Genomic DNA, 13096 nt, shown 5'->3' with positions numbered 1-13096 from the left:
GAATTTCCTGCAGTTTTCTCTGTAAAACCGAGTTGGAGCTAGTACGTCCCCATATATATGTATGGAGTGAAGTTTGCAATTGAAAAGAAACTTTGTGTTCCCAACAAGCTAGGTGAAGGACGGCTTTCACACACACTTATCTCTCAGAACTGAGCATGTGGAGAGAAGTTCGTTCATCTAGCACAAAGGGAACGGGTTGCAGGAGAAACTTTTACTCTGGTTTCTCAGTATTTTTCCTAGTGCCGTTTTGATGTTCCTGCAGTTTTCACTGTAAAACCGAGTTGGAGCTTGTACTTCCCCATATATATGTATGGAGTGAAGTTTGCAAGTGAAAATAAACTTTGTGTTCCCAACAAGCTAGGTGAAGGACGGCTTTCACACACACTTATCTCTCAGATCTGAGCATGTGGAGAGACGTTCGTTCATCTAGCAAAAAGGGAAAGGGTTGCAGGAGAAACTTTTACTCTGGGTCTCAGTCTGTTTCCTAGTGCCTGTTACAAGTTCCTGCAGTTTTCACTGTAAAACCGAGTTGGAGCTAGTACTTCCCCATATATATATATGGAGTGGGGATTGCAAGTAAAAAGAAACTTTGTGTTCCCAACAAGCTTTGTGAAGAAGGGCTTTCCCACACAAATATCTCTCAGAACTGAGCATGTGGAGAGACGTTCGTTCATCTAGCACAAACAGAACGGGTTGCAGGAGAAACTTTTACTCTGGGTCTCAGTCTGTTTCCTAGTGCCGGTTACAAGTTCCTGCAGTTTTCACTGTTAAATCGAGTTTGAGCTAGTACCTCCCCATATATATGTATGGAGTGGGGTTTGCAAGTGAAAAGAAACTTTGTATTCCCAACAAGCTAGGTGAAGGACGGCTTACACACACTTATCTCTCAGAAGTGAGCATGTGGAGAGACGTTCGTTCATCTAGCACAAAGGGAACGGGTTGCAGGAGAAACTTTTACTCTGGTTTCTCAGTCTGTTTCCTAGTGCCAGTTTGAATTTCCTGCAGTTTTCACTGTAAAACCGAGTTTGAGCTAGTACCTCCCTATATATATACATATGGACTGGAGTTTGCAAGTGAAAAGAAAGTTTGTGTTCCCAACAAGCTAGGTGAAGGACGGCTTTCACACACTCTTATCTCTCAGAACTGAGCATGTGGAGAGACGATCGTTCATCTAGCACAAACTGAACGGGATGCAGGAGAAACTTTTACTCTGGGTTCTCAGTCTGTTTCCTAGTGCCGGTTTGAAGTTCCTGCAGTTTTCACTGTAAAACCGATTTGGAGCTAGTAAATCCCCATATATATGTATGGAGTGGAGTTTGCAAGTGAAAAGAAACTTTCTGTTCCCAACAAGCTAGGTGAATGACGGCTTTCACACACACTTATCACTCGGAACTGAGCATGTGGTGAGACGTTCGTTCATCTAGCACAAAGAGAACGGGATGCAGGAGTAACTTTTACTCAGGTTTCTCAGTCTGTTTCCTAGTGCCGGTTTGAAGTTCCTGCAGTTTTCACTGTAAAACCGAGTTGAAGCTAGTACCTCCCCATATATATGTATGGAGTGGAGTTTGTAAGTGAAAAGAAACTTTGTGTTCCCAACAAGCTAGGTGAAGGACGGCTTTCTCACACACTTATCTCTCAGAACTGGGCATGTGGAGAGACGTTCGTTCATCTAGCACAAAGGGAACGGGTTGCAGGGGGAACTTTTACTCTGGTTTCTCAGTCTCTTTCCTAGAACCGGTTTGAAGTTCCTGCATTTTTCAGTGTAAAACCGTGTTGGATCTAGTACCACCCATATATATGTATGGAGTGGAGTTTGCAAGTGAAAATATACTTTGTGTTCCCAACAAGCTAGGTGAAGGTCGGTTTTCAAACACAATTATCTCTCAGAACTGAGCATGTGGAGAGACGTTCGTTCATCTAGCACAAAGAGAACGGGTTGCAGGAGAAACTTTTACTCTGGTTTCTCAGTCTGTTTCCTAGTGCCTGTTTGAAGTTCCTGCAGTTTGCACTGTAAAACCGAGTTGGAGCTAGTACCTCCCCATATATATGTATGGATTGGAGTTTGCAAGTGAAAAGAAACTTTGTGTTCCCAACAAGCTAGGTGAAGTACGGATTTCACACACACTTATCTCTCAGAAATGAGCATGTGGTGAGACGTTCGTTCATTTAGCACAAAGGGAACGGGTTGCAGGAGAAACTATTACTTTGGTTTCTCAGTCTGTTCCTAGTGCCGGTTTGAAGTTCCTGCAGTTTTCACTGTAAAACCGAGTTGGAGCTAGTACCTCCCCATATATATGTATGGAGTGGAGTTTGCAAGTGAAAAGAAACTTTGTGTTCCCAACAAGCTAGGTGAAGGACGGCTTTCATACACACTTATCTCTCAGAACTGAGCATGTGGAGAGACGTTCGTTCATCTAGCACAAAGGGAACGGGTTGCAGGAGAAACTTTTACTCTGGTTTCTCAGTCTGTTTCCTAGTGCCGGTTTGAAGTTCCTGCAGTTTTCACTGTAAAACCGAGTTGGAGCTAGTACCTCCCCATATATATGTATGGACTGGAGTTTGCAAGTGAAAAGAAACTTTGTGTTCCCAACAAGCTAGTTAAAGTGCGGCTTTCACACACAGTTATCTCTCAGACCTGAGCATGTGGAGAGACTTTCGTTCATCTAGCACAAAGGGAACGGGTTGCAGGTGAAATTTTACTCTGGTTTCTCAGTCTGTTTCCTAGTGCCGTTTTGAATTCCTGCAGTTTTCACTGTAAAACCGATTTGGAGCTAGTACCTCCCCATATATATGTATGGAGTTGAGTTTGCAAGTTAAAAGAAACTTTGTGTTCCCAACAAGCTAGGTGAAGGACGGCTTTTCCACACACTTATCTATCAGAACTGAGCATGTGGAGAGAGGTTCGTTCATCTAGCACAAAGGGAACGGGTTGCAGGTGAAACTTTTACTCTGGGTTCTCAGTCTGTTTCCTAGTGCCGGTTTGAAGTTCCTGCAGTTTTCACAGTAAAACCGAGTTGGAGCTAGTACCTCCCCATATATATGTATGTACTGGAGTTTGCAAGTGAAAAGAAACTTTGTATTCCCAACAAGCTAGCTGAAGGACGGCTTTCTCACACAATTTTCTCTCACAAATGAGCATGTGGAGAGACGTTCGTTCATCTAGCACAAAGGGAAGGGGTTGCAGGAGTAACTTTTACTCTGGTTTCTCAGTCTGTTTCCTAGTGCCGGTTTGAAGTTCCAGCAGTTTTCACTGTAAAACCGAGTTGGAGCTAGTACCTCCCCATATATATGTATGGAGTGGAGTTTGCAAGTGAAAAGAAACTTTGTGTTCCCAACAAGCTAGTTGAAGTACGGATTTCACACACACATATCTCTCAGAACTGAGCATGTGGAGAGACGTTCGTTCATCTAGCACAAATGGAACGGGTTGCAGGAGAAACTTTTACTCTGGTTTCTCAGTCTGTTTCCTAGTGCCGGTTTGAAGTTCCTGCAGTTTTCACTGTAAAACCGATTTGGAGCTTGTACCTCCCTGTATATATGTAAGGAGTGGAGTTTCAAGTGAAAAGAAACTTTGTGTTCCCAACAAGCTAGGTGAAGGACGGCTTTCACACACACTTATCTCTCAGTAATGCGCATGTGGAGAGACGTTCGTTCATCTAGCACAAAGGGAACGGGTTGCATGAGAAACTTTTACTCTGGTTTCTCAGTCTGTTTCCTAGTGCCTGTTTGATGTTCCTGCAGTTTTCACTGTAAAACCGAGTTGGAGCTAGTACCTCCCCATATATATGTATGGATTGGAGTTTGCAAGTGAAAATAAACTTTGTGTTCCCAACAAGCTAGGTGAAGGACGCTTTTCAAACACAATTATCTCTCAGAACTGAGCATGTGGAGAGACGTTCGTTCATCTAGCACAAAGAGAACGGGTTGCAGGAGAAACTTTTACTCTGGTTTCTCAGTGTGTTTCCTAGTGCCTGTTTGAAGTTCCTGCAGTTTGCACTGTAAAACCGAGTTGGAGCTAGTACCTCCCCATATATATGTATGGATTGGATTTGCAAGTGAAAAGAAACTTTGTGTTCCCAACAAGCTAGGTGAAGTACGGGTTTCACACACACTTATCTCTCAGAAATGAGCATGTGGAGAGACGTTCGTTCATATAGCACAAAGGGAACGGGTTGCAGAAGAAACATTTACTCTGGTTTCTCAGTCTGTTTCCTAGTGCCTTTTTGAAGTTCCTGCAGTTTTCACTGTAAAACCGAGTTGGAGCTAGTACCTCCCCATATATATGTATGGATTGGAGTTTGCAAGTGAAAAGAAACTTTGTGTTCCCAACAAGCTAGGTGAAGGACGGATTTCACAGACACTTATCTCTCAGAACTGAGCATGTGGAGAGACGTTCCTTCATCTAGCACAAAGGGAACGGGTTGCAGTAGAAACTTTTACTCTGGTTTCTCAGTCTGTTCCTAGTGCCGGTTTGAAGTTCCTGCAGTTTTCACTGTAAAACCGAGTTGGAGCTAGTACCTCCCCATATATATGTATGGAGTGGAGTTTGCAAGTGAAAAGAAACTTTGTGTTCCCAACAAGCTAGGTGAAGGACGGCTTTCACACACACTTATCTCTCAGACCTGAGCATGTGGAGAGACGTTCGTTCATCTAGCACAAAGGGAACGGGTTGCAGGAGAAACTTTTACTCTGGTTTCTCAGTATTTTTCCTAGTGCCGTTTTGATGTTCCTGCAGTTTTCACTGTAAAACCGAGTTGGAGCTTGTACTTCCCCATATATATGTATGGAGTGGAGTTTGCAAGTGAAAATAAACTTTGTGTTCCCAACAAGCTAGGTGAAGGACGGCTTTCACACACACTTATCTCTCAGATCTGAGCATGTGGAGAGACGTTCGTTCATCTAGCAAAAAGGGAAAGGGTTGCAGGAGAAACTTTAACTCTGGGTCTCCGTCTGTTTCCTAGTGCCGGTTACAAGTTCCTGCAGTTTTCACTGTAAAACCGAGTTGGAGCTAGTACTTCCCCATATATATGTATGCAGTGGAGTTTGCAAGTGAAAAGAAACTTTGTGTTCCCAACAAGCTAGGTGAAGGACGGCTTTCACACACACTTATCTCTCAGAACTGAGCATGTGGAGAGACGTTCGTTCATCTAGCACAAAGAGAACGGGTTGCAGGAGAAACTTTTTCTCTGGTTTCTCAGTGTGTTTCCTAGTGCCTGTTTGAAGTTCCTGCAGTTTGCACTGTAAAACCGAGTTGGAGCTAGTACCTCCCCATATATATGTATGGATTGGAGTTTGCAAGTGAAAAGAAACTTTGTGTTCCCAACAAGCTAGGTGAAGTACGGATTTCACACACACTTATCTCTCAGAAATGAGCATGTGGAGAGACGTTCTTTCATTTAGCACAAAGGGAACGGGTTGCAGGAGATACATTTACTCTGGTTTCTCAGTCTGTTTCCTAGTGCCTGTTTGAAGTTCCTGCAGTTTTCACTGTAAAACCTAGTTGGAGCTAGTACCTCCCCATATATATGTATGGATTGGGGTTTGCAAGTGAAAAGAAACTTTGTGTTCCCAACAAGCTAGGTGAAGTACGGATTTCACACACACTTATCTCTCAGAACTGAGCATGTGGAGAGACGTTCCTTCATCTAGCACAAAGGGAACGGGTTGCAGTAGAAACTTTTACTCTGGTTTCTCAGTCTGTTCCTAGTGCCGGTTTGAAGTTCCTGCAGTTTTCACTGTAAAACCGAGTTGGAGCTAGTACCTCCCCATATATATGTATGGAGTGGAGTTTGCAAGTGAAAAGAAACTTTGTGTTCCCAACAAGCTAGGTGAAGGACGGCTTTCACACACACTTATCTCTCAGAACTGAGCATGTGGAGAGACGTTCGTTCATCTAGCACAAAGGGAACGGGTTGCAGGAGAAACTTTTACTCTGGTTTCTCAGTCTGTTTCCTAGTGCCGGTTTGAAGTTCCTGCAGTTTTCACTGTAAAACCGAGTTGGAGCTAGTACCTCCCCATATATATGTATGGACTGGAGTTTGCAAGTGAAAAAAAACTTTGTGTTCCCAACAAGCTAGTTTAAGTGCGGCTTTCACACACACTTATCTCTCAGACCTGAGCATGTGGAGAGACTTTCGTTCATCCAGCACAATGGGAACGGGTTGCAGGTGAAATTTTACTCTGGTTTCTCAGTCTGTTTCCTAGTGCCGTTTTGAAGTTCCTGCAGTTTTCACTGTAAAACCGATTTGGAGCTAGTACCTCCCCATATATATGTATGGAGTGGAGTTTGCAAGTGAAAAGAAACTTTGTGTTCCCAACAAGCTAGGTGAAGTACGGCTTTTACACACACTTATCTCTAATAACTTAGCATGTGGAGAGACGTTCGTTCATCTAGCACAAAGGGAGCGGGTTGCAGGAGAAACTTTTACTCTGGTATCTCAGTTTGTTTCCTAGTGCCGGTTTGAATTTCCTGCAGTTTTCACTGTAAAACCGAGTTGGAGCTAGTACGTCCCCATATATATGTATGGAGTGGAGTTTGCAATTGAAAAGAAACTTTGTGTTCCCAACAAGCTAGGTGAAGGACGGCTTTCACACACACTTATCTCTCAGAACTGAGCATGTGGAGAGACGTTCGTTCATCTAGCACAAAGGGAACGGGTTGCAGGAGAAACTTTTACTCTGGTTTCTCAGTATTTTTCCTAGTGCCGTTTTGATGTTCCTGCAGTTTTCACTGTAAAACCGAGTTGGAGCTTGTACTTCCCCATATATATGTATGGAGTGGAGTTTGCAAGTGAAAATAAACTTTGTGTTCCCAACAAGCTATTTGAAGGACGGCTTTCACACACACTTATCTCTCAGATCTGAGCATGTGGAGAGACGTTCGTTCATCTAGCAAAAAGGGAAAGGGTTGCAGGAGAAACTTTAACTCTGGGTCTCCGTCTGTTTCCTAGTGCCGGTTACAAGTTCCTGCAGTTTTCACTGTAAAACCGAGATGGAGCTAGTACTTCCCCATATATATGTATGGAGTGGGGATTGCAAGTAAAAAGAAACTTTGTGTTCCTAACAATCTTTGTGAAGAACGGCTTTCCCACACAAATATCTCTCAGAACTGAGCATGTGGAGTGACGTTCGTTCATCTAGCACAAACGGAACGGGTTGCAGGAGAAACTTTTACTCTGCTTTCTCAGTCTGTTTCCTAGTGTCGGTTTGAAGTTCCTGCAATTTTCACTGTAAAACCGAGTTTGAGCTAGTACCTCCCCATATATATGTATGGAGTGGGGTTTGCAAGAGAAAAGAAACTTTGTATTCCCAACAAGCTAGGTGAAGGACGGCATACACACACTTTTCTCTCAGAAGTGAGCATGTGGAGAGACGTTCGTTCATCTAGCACAAAGGGAACGGGTTGCAGGAGAAACTTTTAATCTGGTTTCTCAGTCTGTTTCCTAGTGCCAGTTTGAACTTCCTGCAGTTTTCACTGTAAAACCGAGTTTGAGCTAGTACCTCCATATATATACATATGGACTGGAGTTGGCAAGTGAAAAGAAAGTTTGTGTTCCCAACAAGCTAGGTGAAGGACGGCTTTAACACACACTTATCTCTCAGAACTGAGCATGTGGAGAGACGTTCGTTCATCTAGCATATTTGGAACGGGTTGCAGGAGAAACTTTTACTCTGGGCTCTCAGTCTGTTTCCTAGCGCCGGTTTGAAGTTCCTGCATTTTTCACTGTAAAACCTATTTGGAGCTAGTAAATCCCCATATATATGTATGGAGTGGAGTTTGCAAGTGAAAAGAAACTTTGTGTTCCCAACAAGATAGGTGAAGGACGGCTTTCACACACAATAATCTATCAGAACTGAGCATGTGGAGAGACGTTCGTTCATCTAGCACAAAGGGATCGGGTTGCAGGAGAAACTTTTACTCTGGTTTCTCAGTCTGTTTCCTAGTGCCGGATTGAAATTCCTGCAGTTTTCACTGTAAAACCGTGTTGGAGCTGGTACCTCCCCATATATATGTAAGGAGTGGAGTTTGCAATTGAAAAGAAACTTTGTGTTCCCAACAAGCTAGGTGAAGGACGGCTTCACACACACTTATCTCTCAGAATTGAGCATGTGGAGAGACGTTCGTTCATCTAGCACAAAGGGAACGGGTTGCAGGAGAATCTTTTACTCTGGTTTCTCAGTCTGTTTCCTAGTTCCGGTTTGAATTTCCTGCACTTTTCACTGTAAAAACGAGTTGGAGCTTGTACCTCCCCATATATAAGTATGGAGTGGAGTTTGCAAGTGAAAAAAACTTTGTGTTCCCAACAAGCTAGGTGAAGGACGGCTTTCACACACACTTATCTCTCAGAACTGAGCATGTGGAGAGACGTTCGTTCATCTAGCACAAAGGGAACGTGTTGCAGGAGAAACTTTTACTCTGGTTTCTCAGTCTGTTTCCTAGTGCCGGTTTGAAGTTCCTGCAGTTTTAACTGTAAAACCGAGTTGGAGCTTGTCCTCCCCATATATATGTATGGACTGGAGTTTGCAAGTGAAAAGAAACTTTGTGTTCCCAACAAGCTAGTCTAAGGTCGGCTTTCAACACACTTATCTCTCAGAACTGAGCATGTGTAGAGAAGTTCGTTCATCTAGAAAAATGGAACGGTTTGCAGGAGAAACTTTTACTCTGGTTTCTCAGTCTGTTTCCTAGTGCCTGTTTGAAGTTCCTGCAGTTTGCACTGTAAAACCGAGTTGGAGCTAGTACCTCCCCATATATATGTATGGATTGGAGTTTGCAAGTGAAAAGTAACTTTGTGTTCCCAACAAGCTAGGTGAAGGACGGCTTTCACACACACTTATCTCTCAGAACTGAGCATGTGGAGAGACGTTCCTTCATCTAGCACAAAGGGAACGGGTTGCAGGAGAAACTTTTACTCTGGTTTCTCAGACTGTTCCTAGTGCCGTTTTGAAGTTCCTGCAGTTTTCACTGTAAAACCGAGTTGGAGCTAGTACCTCCCCATATATATGTATGGAGTGGAGTTTGCAAGTGAAAAGAAACTTTGTGTTCCCAACAAGCTAGGTGAAGGACGGCTTACACACACACTTATCTCTCAGAACTGAGCATGTGGAGAGACTTTCGTTCATCTAGCACAATGGGAACGGGTTGCAGGTGAAATTTTACTCTGGTTTCACAGTCTGTTTCCTAGTGCCTTTTTGAAGTTCCTGCAGTTTTCACTGTAAAACCGAGTTGGAGCTAGTACCTCCCCATATATATCTATGGAGTGGAGTTTGCAAGTGAAAAGAAACTTTGTGTTCCCAACAAGCTATTTGAAGTACGGCTTTCACACACAATTATCTCTCAGAAATGAGCATGTGGAGAGACGTTCGTTCATTTAGCACAAAGGGAACGGGTTGCAGGAGAAACATTTACTCTGGTTTCTCAGTCTGTTTCCTAGTGCCTGTTTGAAGTTCCTGCAATTTGCACTGTAAAACCGAGTTGGAGCTAGTACCTCCCCATATATATGTACGGAGTGGAGTTTGCAAGTGAAAAGAAACTTTGTGTTCCCAACAAGCTAGGTGAAGGACGGCTTTCACACACACTTATCTCTCAGAACTGAGCATGTGGAGAGACGTTCCTTCATCTAGCACAAAGGGAACGGGTTGCAGGAGAAATTTTACTCTGGTTTCTCAGTCTGTTCCTAGTGCCGGTTTGAAGTTCCTGCAGTTTTCACTGTAAAACCGAGTTGGATCTAGTACCTCCCCATATATATGTATGGAGTGGAGTTTGCAAGGGAAAAGAAACTTTGTGTTCCCAACAAGCTAGGTGAAGGACGGCTTCCACACACACTTATCTCTCAGAACTGAGCATGTGGAGAGACTTTCGTTCATCTAGCACAAAGGGAACGGGTTGCAGGAGAAACTTTTACTCTGGTTTCTCAGTCTGTTTCCTAGTGCCTGTTTGAAGTTCCTGCAGTTTTCACTGTAAAACCGAGTTGGAGCTAGTACCTCCCCATATACATGTATGGACTGGAGTTTGCAAGTGAAAAGAAACTTTGTGTTCCCAACAAGCTAGTTTAAGTACAGCTTTCACACACACTTATCTCTCAGACCTGAGCATGTGGAGAGACTTTCGTTCATCTAGCACAATGGGAACGGGTTGCAGGTGAAATTTTACTCTAGTTTCTCAGTCTGTTTCCTAGTGCCGGTTTGAATTTCCTGCAGTTTTCACTGTAAAACCGATTTGGAGCTAGTACCTCCCCATATATATGTATGGAGTGGAGTTTGCAAGTGAAAAGAAACTTTGTGCTCCCAACAAGCAAGGTGAAGTACGGCTTTTACACACACTTATCTCTCATAACTTAGCATGTGGAGAGACTTTCGTTCATCTAGCACAAAGGGAACGGTTTGCAGGAGAAACTTTTACCCTGGTATCTCAGTCTGTTTCCTAGAGCCGGTTTGAAGTTCCTGCAGTTTTCACTGTAAAACCGAGTTGGAGCTAGTACCTCCCCATATATATGTATGGAGTGGAGTTTGCAAGTGAAAAGAAACTTTGTGTTCCCAACAAGCTAGGTGAAGGACGGCTTTCACAACACTTATCTCTCAGAACTGAGCATGTGGAGAGAAGTTTGGTCATCTAGCACAAAGGGAACGGGTTGCAGGAGAAACTTTTACTCTGGTTTCTCAGTCTTTTTCCTAGTGCCGTTTTGATGTTCCTGCAGTTTTCACTGTAAAACCGAGTTGGAGCTTGTACCTCCCCATATATATGTATGGAGTGGAGTTTGCAAGTGAATATAAACTTTGTGTTCCCAACAAGCTAGGTGAAGGACGGCTTTCACACACACTTATCTCTCAGAACTGAGCATGTGGAGAGACGTTCGTTCATCTAGCACAAAGGGAACGGGTTGCAGGAGAAACTTTTACTCTGGTTTCTCAGTCTGTTTCCTAGTGCCGTTTTGATGTTCCTGCAGTTTTCACTGTAAAACCGAGTTGGAGCTAGTACCTCCCCATATATATGTATGGAGTGGAGTTTGCAAGTGAAAAGAAACTTTGTGTTCCCAACAAGCTAGGTGAAGTACGGCTTTTACACACACTTATCTCTCATAACTTAGCATGTGGAGAGACTTTCGTTCGTCTAGCACAAAGGGAACGGGTTGCAGGGGAAACTTTTACTCTGGTATCTCAGTCTGTTTCCTAGTGCCGGTTTGAAGTTCCAGCATTTTTCACTGTAAAACCGAGCTGGAGCTAGTACGTCCCCATATATATGTATGGAGTGGAGTTTGCAAGTGAAAAGAAACTTTGTGTTCCCAACAAGCTAGGTGAAGGAAGGCTTTCACACACACTTATCTCTCAGAACTGAGCATGTGGAGAGAAGTTTGTTCATCTAGCACAAAGGGAACGGGTTGCAGGAGAAACTTTTACTCTGGTTTCTCAGTCTTTTTCCTAGTGCCGTTTTGAATTTCCTGCAGTTTTCACTGTAAAACCGAGTTTGAGCTAGTACCTCCCTATATATATACATATGGACTGGAGTTTGCAAGTGAAAAGAAACTTTGTGTTCCCAACAAGCTAGGTGAAAGACGGCTTTCACACACACTTAACTCTTCAGAAGTGAGCATGTGGAGAGACGTTCGTTCATCTAGCACAAAGGGAACGGGTTGCAGGAGAAACTTTTACTCTGGTTTCTCAGTCTGTTTCCTAGTGCCGTTTTGATGTTCCTGCAGTTTTCACTGTAAAACCGAGTTGGAGCTAGTACCTCCCCATATATATGTATGGAGTGGAGTTTGCAAGTGAAAAGAAACTTTGTGTTCCCAACAAGCTAGGTGAAGTACGGCTTTTACACACACTTATCTCTCATAACTTAGCATGTGGAGAGACTTTCGTTCGTCTAGCACAAAGGGAACGGGTTGCAGGGGAAACTTTTACTCTGGTATCTCAGTCTGTTTCCTAGTGCCGGTTTGAAGTTCCAGCATTTTTCACTGTAAAACCGAGCTGGAGCTAGTACGTCCCCATATATATGTATGGAGTGGAGTTTGCAAGTGAAAAGAAACTTTGTGTTCCCAACAAGCTAGGTGAAGGAAGGCTTTCACACACACTTATCTCTCAGAACTGAGCATGTGGAGAGAAGTTTGTTCATCTAGCACAAAGGGAACGGGTTGCAGGAGAAACTTTTACTCTGGTTTCTCAGTCTTTTTCCTAGTGCCGTTTTGAATTTCCTGCAGTTTTCACTGTAAAACCGAGTTTGAGCTAGTACCTCCCTATATATATACATATGGACTGGAGTTTGCAAGTGAAAAGAAACTTTGTGTTCCCAACAAGCTAGGTGAAAGACGGCTTTCACACACACTTAACTCTTCAGAAGTGAGCATGTGGAGAGACATTCGTTCATCTAGCACAAAGGAAACGGGATGCAGGAGAAACTTTTACTCTGGTTTCTCAGTCTGTTTCCTAGTGCCGGTTTGAAGTTCCTGCAGTTTTCCCTATAAAACCGAGTTGGAGCTAGAACCTCCCCACATATATATATGGACTGGAGTTTGCAAGTGAAAAGAAACTTTGTGTTCCCAACAAGCTAGGTGAAGGACGGCTTTCACAACATTTAGCTCTCAGAACTGAGCATGTGGAGAGACGTTCGTTCATCTAGCACAAATGGAACGGGTTGCAGGAGAAACATTTACTCTGGTTTCTCAGTCTGTTTCCTAGTGCCGGTTTAAAGTTCCTGCAGTTTTCACTATAAAACCGAGTTGGAGCTAGTACTTCCCCATATATATGTATGGATTGGAGTTTGCAAGTGAAAAGAAACTTTGTATTCCCAACAAGATAGGTGAAGGACGGCTTTCACAACACTTATCTCTCAGAACTGAGCATGTGGAGAGACGTTCGTTCATCTAGCACAAGGGGAACGGGTTGCAGGTGAAACTTTTACTCTGGTTTCCAGTCTGTTTCCTAGTGCCGGTTTAAAGTTCCTGCAGTTTTCTCTATAAAACCGAGTTGGAGCTAGTACCTCCCCATATATATGTATGGACTGGAGTTTGCAAGTGAAAAGAAACTTTGTGTTCCCAACAAGCTAAGTGAAGGACGGCTTTCACACACACTTATCTCTCAGAACTGAGCATGTGGAGAGACGTTC

Source organism: Camelus bactrianus, chromosome 8 (genome assembly GCF_048773025.1).
Source record: "Camelus bactrianus isolate YW-2024 breed Bactrian camel chromosome 8, ASM4877302v1, whole genome shotgun sequence".
NCBI lineage: Eukaryota > Metazoa > Chordata > Mammalia > Artiodactyla > Camelidae > Camelus > Camelus bactrianus.
This window is presented reverse-complemented; position numbering follows the sequence as displayed.